The sequence below is a fragment of the Chiloscyllium plagiosum genome, chromosome 10 (assembly GCF_004010195.1).
Source record: "Chiloscyllium plagiosum isolate BGI_BamShark_2017 chromosome 10, ASM401019v2, whole genome shotgun sequence".
NCBI lineage: Eukaryota > Metazoa > Chordata > Chondrichthyes > Orectolobiformes > Hemiscylliidae > Chiloscyllium > Chiloscyllium plagiosum.
The window spans coordinates 13,996,199-14,004,747 of NC_057719.1; the positions used below are offsets into that span (position 1 = coordinate 13,996,199).

At 44.5% G+C, this 8,549-nt stretch overlaps 1 non-coding gene across 1 annotated transcript; it reads left to right on the forward strand.

Annotated features, from left to right (window-relative positions):
* The first annotated feature begins 1,993 nt into the window (after positions 1 to 1,993).
* Positions 1,994 to 2,067, forward strand: trnat-ugu. The gene has a single exon. It is a non-coding gene; the product is annotated as a tRNA-Thr (tRNA).
* Positions 2,068 to 8,549: the final 6,482 nt, after the last annotated feature.

Here is an 8,549-nt window from a genome sequence, read left to right on the forward strand (position 1 = left end):
GGACTGAACCCCTAAGTGGGGTCACTCACTCTGAGGCAGCAAAGGCCATGTTGGAGTTCTGACATTGTTATAACAGCCGCACTCCCCATTTAAGGGGGAGGCAGGGCTGGTAGAATAGTAATGGTAGTCAAATAGTAATCCACAATGTCAAAACGTGTGGCACTGGAAAAGCACAGCAGGTCAGGCAGCATCCCAGGAGTAGGAGAGTCGATGTTTCAGGCATAAGCCCTTCATCAGGAATGCTGCTTGACCAGCTGTGCTTTTCCAGTGCCACACATTTCAATTCTGATCTCCAGCATCTGCAGTCCTCACTTTCTCATAGCAATCCACAACAGCAGCCAAATGATCTGGGTCAGGGGTTTGAATCCCACCATCTCAGATGATCCACTTAAAACCCAAAACTGGGAATACAATGTCAACCAAGAAACTATTGTCGATTGTCATGAAAACCCATCTGGTTCACTGATGTCCTTTGGGGAAGGAAATCTGCCATCCTTTCCTCGCCTGGTCTATTTGTGAGTCCAGACCAACAGCAACATGGTTGTCTCTTAGTTGCCCGTATGAAATGGTCTTGCAGGCAACAAATAGTGAACCTGCCAGCAATACCTACATCCTATAAAAAATATTTTTTAAGAAAAAGCACCCACTCTCACAGGTCTCACTGAAGGATGCCAATTTCAATACTTAGCGAGAACTCGTTCGGGAAATGCTGACCCTCACTCCATGGACTGCAGTGACTTGTCACCTCCTTCTCAAGGGCATTGTGGGATGGATGTTTAATGTCACAGTGCAGTTGATGCTGCTGAGAAAGGGGATGTAAATGCACCCCAGGGGATAAAGCCATTGCAATTGTGTTCTAGAGAAAATGTCATTAACCTGTCTTTAATGGGAACATAAGTCATCGTGTGAAATGCCTATGTTAATGTTTTAATCGCTTCTTCCTAATTTTCTGCATTTCTCCAATCTGCCATCCTGAATTGAAATGACATTGAATCCCTTATGTTATTTCCTTTGTAGTTTAAATTTACTTTCAATCCACTTAATTTTCTGTTAATGATTCCTCTCAATGTTGAAAACCAGTTAACATAAGCCACCAGTTAAATAATTAAAGCTAAATATCTTCTGTTTCAAGTAATGAATGTCTCATTAAAGGGTGAATGTTTGTAGGATTCAGAGCCACGATTTGTCATGTCACTTGATTAATCATTCACCACAAATTGATCTACCAATGACCAAGATTTAAGACCACAATTCTTTTATGTTCATCATTGTACCATCAATACTGTGGGAGGGATTCCAGCTACTCAAAATAACCTTTCTGTCTTCTTGCGGTTGGTTGTGGGGGAATGAATGATTTAATAAATTAGTACAAATGCATTGCGTCTTCCCACAGAAACTTCATAAGGTGAATAAGTCAGCTGACCTCCTGAAAAATAAATGAAAGTGTACCAAAGCAGCTTTTATTCAGTGTAACAAAAACAGAAATTGCTGGAAAAGCTCAGCAGGTCTGACAGCATCTTCAGAAATGTTTTCAATGTGAAACGTTCGCTCTGATTTCTCTCCACAGACCTGCTGAGCTTTTCCAGCAATTTCTGATTTTGTTTCTAATTTACAGCATCCGCAATTGTATTGGTTTTTATTCTGTATTGTAAACTTGATAGCATCTACAGGCTGTTCAAGTAAAGTATGATTCCAGCTGTAACAACCACAGAGATTGCTGGAGAAATTCAGCAGTTCTGGCAGCAATTCCAGAAAAAAAAAGTCAATATTCTGGTATAACTCTTCTTTTGAACTTCAGAGTCATAGCAGACTCAAAATGTTACTTCTGTTTCTCTCTCTCCACAGATATTGCTCGCCTTTCTCCAGCATTTACATGTTTGTTTCAGATTCCCAGCATTCACAATATTTTGCCTTTGTCTAATATTCTGTCCACCACTGATTCCCACACGTTTACAGCAAGGTGCTGGAATACCAGTGAGGGGCATAATCTGAAGGCTCCATAGCTCAGTGGGTGAGAGCACTGGCCTTGTAAACCCGGGGTCGTGAGTTCAATCCTCACTGGGCTCTTACCCAGTTTAATGAAAAATAAAAGTCTCAAAGATGAGGGGAATGTTTTAAAACTCTGAAAGAAAACGACAACTCTCAGAGAAATGCATGACAGAAAAGTGGGAGTTTATTTCGGAAGCACTTGCTGATTGTCCCACTAAGGAAAGGTAAAGGACGGTAGGGTGAAAGAACCTTGCATGACAAGGGATGTGGAACATCTCATCAAGAGGAAGAAGGAAGCTTACTTAAGGTGGAGGAGGCAAGGATCAGACAGGACTCTAGAGGATGACAAGATAGACAGGAAGGAATTGAAGAATGGACTTAGGAGAGCTACAAGGGTGCATGATAAAGCCTTGATGGGTAGGACTAAGGGAAAACCCTAAGGTGTTCTACACTATGTGAGGAACAAGGGGATGGCCAGCATAAGGGTAGGACTGACCATGGATAGTGGAGGGAACTTGTGCCTGGAGTCGGAGGACATAGAGGAGGTCTTTAATGAATACTTTGCTTCAGTATTCACTGGCTTAGAGGGACTTTGACACTTCTGAGGACAGCATGATATACTTGTGCAGAGGGTCAGGCAGCATCCGAGGAACAGGAAAATCAACGCTTCGGGCAAAAGCACTTCATCAGGAATTGAAGTAGGGTGCCTGCAGGGTGGAGAGATAAATGAGGTGGGGAGGGCTGGGGGAAGGTAGCAAAGAGTACAATGGGTGAATGGGGGTGGGGATGAAGGTGATAGGTCAGAGAGGAGGGTGGGGTGGATCAGTGGAAAGGAAGATAGGCAGGTAGGACAGGTCATGAGGGCGGTACTGAGCTGGAAGATTGGAGCTGGGGTGAGGTGGGGAAAGGGGAAATGAGTAAACTGGTGAAGTCCACATTGATGCCATGGGGTTGAAGTGTTCCGAGGCGGAAGATGAGGCATTCTTCCTCCAGGCGATGGGTGGTGAGGGAGCTGCGGTGAAGGAGGCCCAGGACCTGCATGTCCTCGGCAGAGTGGGAGGGGGAGTTGAAATGTTGGGCCACAGGGCGGTGGAGTTGATTGGTGCGGGTGTCCCGGAGATGTTCCCTAAAGCGCTCTGCTAGGAGGCGTCCAGTCTCCCCAATGTAGAGGAGACTATCTAGACTCTGGTTTCCAGCTTCTGCAGTCCCTACTTGATATGCTTGTACAGTTTGGTGTTAGGAAGGAGGATGAGCTGAAAGTTTTGAAAAACATAAGGAAAGGTAAAACCCCTGGACTAGGCAGATTATGCCCTCGGTTACTACAGGAAGTGAGGGAAGAGATTGCGGCATGTTTGGTGATGATCTTTGTGTCCTCCCTGTCCATTGGAGTAGTGCCAAATGATTGGAGGGTGGCAAATACTATTCACTTGTTCAAGAAAGAGAATAGGGATAATCCTGGGAAATACGGACCAGTCAGTGTTACGTTAGTGGTGGGCCAAAGTATTGGAAAAGATTCTAAGAGACAGGATTTATGATTACTTTAAAAACCATAATTTGATTAAAGATAGTCAGCATGAGTTTGTGAGGGGGAGGTCATGCCTCACGAACCTTATTCAATTATTGAGGATGTGACAAAACATGTTGATGAAGGTAGAGCAGTGGATATGGTGTACATGGATTTTAGCAAGGTGTTTGATAAGGTTCCCCATGGTAGATTCTTTGAGAAAGAAAGGAGGCATGGGATACAGGGAAATCTGGCTCTCTGGATACAGAACTGGCTGGCCCACAGAAGACAGAGGTTGGTGGCAGATGAAAAGTACTCAGCCTGGAGCTCACCGAACATCAGTGATGTTTCGCAGGGATCGGTTCTGGGACCTCTGCGCTTTGTGATTTTTATAAATGACTTGGATGAGGAAGAGTCACTGGACCTGAAACGTTAACTCAAATTTCTCTTCACAGATGCTGCCAAACCTGCTGAGCTTTTCCAGCAACCTCTGTTTTGTTTCTGTTTTACAGCATCCACAGTTCTTTCGGTGTTTATTCACCACAAACGATAATGATTTGACCATTCATGTGAAGCCCCTACCTTACCTGTCGAATGGAAGCAGGTAGATAGGAGAAAATTATGACCAGGTTTCTATACTTAACAAGACTATTTATTATAACTAAATACCAAACAGGGGCAGAACAAAACTATGATTTATTAAAAGGTAACTTTACTAGTTGAAATTCTAACCCCTTTAAAAATCAATAGGTACGTATATGGACAGTCCCAGACAAACAAAAATGTATTGGGTGGAGAATGAAAAACTGGGGAAACACAGTTCAATAGCACCAGTCCACAGAACTCATGAAATGTTACTTTCACTTCACAGGAATTCTGTTCTGCAAACCCTTTCTCCAGACTCTGTCACACAATTCATTTGGGACACTGAATATGTCACTCCTTGTACCACCAATGCTGCTGTCTCCTTTCTCAGAGATGGTGGCGAGAGGGCGGCAAGAGATTTGTGATAGGTTGCTGCAGACCACATGGTACAGGGGGCATGCTCTTTCTTAAAGGTAAGCTGCCTCGCCGAGAAAACTGCTCAAAGGACTCACCCCCCAACGCAAATTCCTGCAAACGGAATGTCAGGTCCACAGTGGAATCCAGACTGGTGGATGTGGCATAGGTGGGAAGGAGGAGAGGTATCATGTTCCTGCATGGGGTGAGGGGACGCTGAAAGGTCACATGCATAATGAAGTGGATAGAGGAAGCCTAGGAAAGCTAACTGCTTGTATCCACAAGGATTTACATCAGGAATGTTATCAATTACCTTTTTACACCATAAGACCAAAAGATCATAAGATATAGGAGCATAGTTGGCCTTTGAGTCTGCTCTGCCACTTGATTGCAGCTGATGTGTTTCTCAACTCCATTCTCCCACCTTCTCCCCAGAACCCATGAGCCCTTTACTAATCAAGTTTCTCTGTTTTAATACACTCGATGACTTGGCCACTACAGCTTTCTGTGGCAATGAACTTTACAGATTCACCACCTTCTGGTTGAAGAAGTTCCTCCTCATCTCAGTTCTAAAGGGTCATCTCTACAATCTGAAGCTGTGCCCTCAGGTCTTAGTCTCTCCCATTAGTGGAAACATCTTCTCTACATCCATCTATCAAGGCCTCTCAGTATTCTGGGCTGAAAATGTGTTGCTGGAAAAGCGCAGCAGGTGAGGCAGCATGCAGGGAACAGGAGAATCGACGTTTCGGGCATAAGCCCTTCTTCAGGAACTTTCCTCATTCCTGAAGAAGGGCTTATGCCCGAAACGTTGATTCTCCTGTTCCCTGGGTGCTGCCTGACCTGCTGCGCTTTTCCAGCAACACATTTTCAGTTCTGATCTCCAGCATCTGCAGACCTCACTTTCTCCTCTCAGTATTCTGTAAGTTTTGATCAGATCCAACCCTCATCCTAAAAACTCCATCGAGTACAGGTGCAGAATCCTCAACCAACACGTCCTTCCTTAGATACAGGGCTCAAAACTGCTCACAAAATTCCAAATGTTGCTCTATTCCTGATGAAGGGCTTTTGCCCGAAACATCGATTTTCCTGCTCCTCTGATGCTGCCTGACCTACTGTGCTTTTCCAGCACCACGCTGATCTAAACTTTTGCCTATATTCCAAATGTTATTTGTACTCCAAATGTATTCCTAATGAGAGATCCTCCACAGACTGTTTCACCATCACACTGACTGTGAGGAACATATAAGAAACAGGAAGGTGCAAGGGAGAGATCCTTTGGAATCTGGAGGGTATAGGAGTAGGAAACAAAGCCATTGCTGATGAACCTCTGGCTATGAATGGCTATTCAAGAGTGGAACTTTGTGAGTGTAACCTCACTGAGCAATGAAGAGTTTTGAAGGGGTTTGGTGTGGTCAGGTGTGTCTGAGGCTGCAAGAAGTTTATGAATGATGAGGAAAGAGAGTTGATTTTGTCATTTTGACTAGATCACAGGCTCTTGGCTCAAGTGCAATCCTACTTACTGGGTTGAGCATGGATCAAGTTTTGTGTAATGCCAATGCATCAAGAACTTGTTGGGGTTGTTGCGGGGGGGGGAGGTGGAGGAGTGGAATTTATAGGTTTGAGCAAGTGCTATATCTGAGGCATGGAAACCTTGAACATTAGCAATTAAGGTAGAGAGCTGGAAAGGATATTCAGTGACCAGTGCACCTACTATTCGGGAAATCAGTAGCACATAACAGGGGTCAGATTAGCTCGGTTGGTTGGATGAATGGTTTGTGATGCAGGGTAACACCAACAGCTTTGATTCCCACACTGGCTGAGGTCACCATAAAGGATTCTTCTTCCCAAACCTCTCCCCCGATCCGCGGTGCAGTGACGTTCAGGTCAAACCACCACCAGCCATCTCTGTAATGGGAGAGCAGCCCGATGGTGACTTTACCTTTTAGCATGCTAACTCCTTGATTGGAAAGCAATGAGTGAAATGTAGCCGGCCTGCACTGAATATGTAAGATTGCTGATTAGTACTTCACATTGGCAACTATCTTCCTCCACACTCGTAGAACATAAGGGACAGGAGCAAAGAAAGACCACTTGGTGCTTTGAGCAACATAGCTGATCCTCGAGCTCAACTCCAATTTCCCATCTTATCCATTTGTCCAGTGACTCCCTTCCTGCCCAGATATCCATGAACCTCACTTTCGGAAATAATCAGCAACTGAGCATCCCTCGTCCTCTGGGATGTATGCAACTCTCAGAGGTAATCCTTGCTCATAGCCGTAGCACAGGGTTTGATGAAGTGGTGGGAATATAGCAGGAAGTCAACCTACGTTGGCCAACCCATTCCTTACAGAGCCATTAACTGGGTCATGAGCAATTTCCTCAGTCAAATTGGGTGTTGGAAATGGCAAAACAAAATCGCCAAATAGAAACATAGGTGTGGACAGCAGGTCATTTATGGGGTAACAGTTATATTGTGATTCTTATCCTGGATTTCAATTTATTGAGAATGACTTGACAATAATAGGAAATTTTCTAAGCTGTCTCTAGTAATGAACCGTCTCCACTATGTTGCAAATTAATTAACTCCAATCAGGCTTTCATTCTGTATGCAAATCAGCCGAACTAAATTAAACATTTTCCACATTAATGAAAAGAAGGATTACCGATCTACGCAGCATGCTTTAATACACTTGTTTAAATGGGGTGACTGAGGGTCTAGGCCAGAAATCCAGAGCTGGTCAGAGATACGAGGTAAACGAAGTTCTGATTTTCTGTGTTTTGAGAAGTTTGTCTTGGATTCACTTATTGACTAACAGCGCCATCTAGCAGTATTTCAAAGGAATGGTTCACTTTGTTTACAAGACCAATTGCAAATACAAGACCAGTTCAATCTTAGTAAAACATTGCAAGGGTTTGTCAGAAAATGTTCCATTTTGTTCTGAATAACATGTCTTCACACACAAAGATAAAAATCACACAACACCAGGTTGTAGTCCAACAGGTTTAATTGGAAGTACACTAGCTTTCGGAGCGACGCTCCTTCATCAGGTGATAGTGCGTCGCTCCGAAAGCTAGTGTGCTTCCAATTAAACCTGTTGGACTATAACCTGGTGTTGTGTGATTTTTAACTTTGTACACCCCAGTCCAACACCAGCATCTCCCGAATCACACAAAGATACATTTGGTATCCCTTCCTATTGCAGTCCTGGTTGATCTATCATTCAACACTCCAGAGCTACCAAAACAGTTCAACAAACTATGACATTTTTTTTAAAATGTGCCTTTATTTCCAGTGACAGATTACATTCAAGATGGACAGTACAAACACAGGCCCCACCCTGAACCTTGTAAATCAAAGAGTGCAGTCTGTGAGGGTGGCACTACCTGTGGGACAGTCATTCTGCCAGCCTCCATGCCATAGCCTTATCTGTGCCCAAGTATTCATTGAGGTAGGACATACATTGTCCACCAGACTGCAAGAGACTGAACTGTCTATGGTCTGGAGAGCATAGACCTTATGGGGAATAACATTTACCTTGTTACATTTAACAGGAAGTGATAGGATGGAGCAGGGGTAGTGGTAATGTCACTAGACTGGCACTCCAGGACCTCAGGAAATGTCTTCAGTACTGAGGGAGTGCTGCACTATCAGAGGGTCAGTACTGAGGGAGTACCACACTGTCAAAGGATCCATACTGAGGGAATGCCCACTGTCCCTTAGTACTGACCCTCTGTCAGTGCGGCACTCTCTCAGTACTGATCCGCTGACAGTGCGGTACTCCTTTAGTACTGACCCTCAAACAGTGCGGCACTCCCTTAGTATTGACACTCTGTCAGTGCAGGACTCCCTCAGTACTGACCCTCCAAAAGTGCAACACTCCTTCAGTACTGACCCTCTGACAGTGCAGCACTCTCTCAGTACTGACCCCCTGACAGTGCAGGACTCCCTCAGTACTGACCCCCTGACAGTGCAGGACTCCCTTAGTATGGACCTTCTGACAGTGCGGCACTCCCTCAGTATTGACACTCTGTCAGTGCAGGACTCCCTCAGTACTGA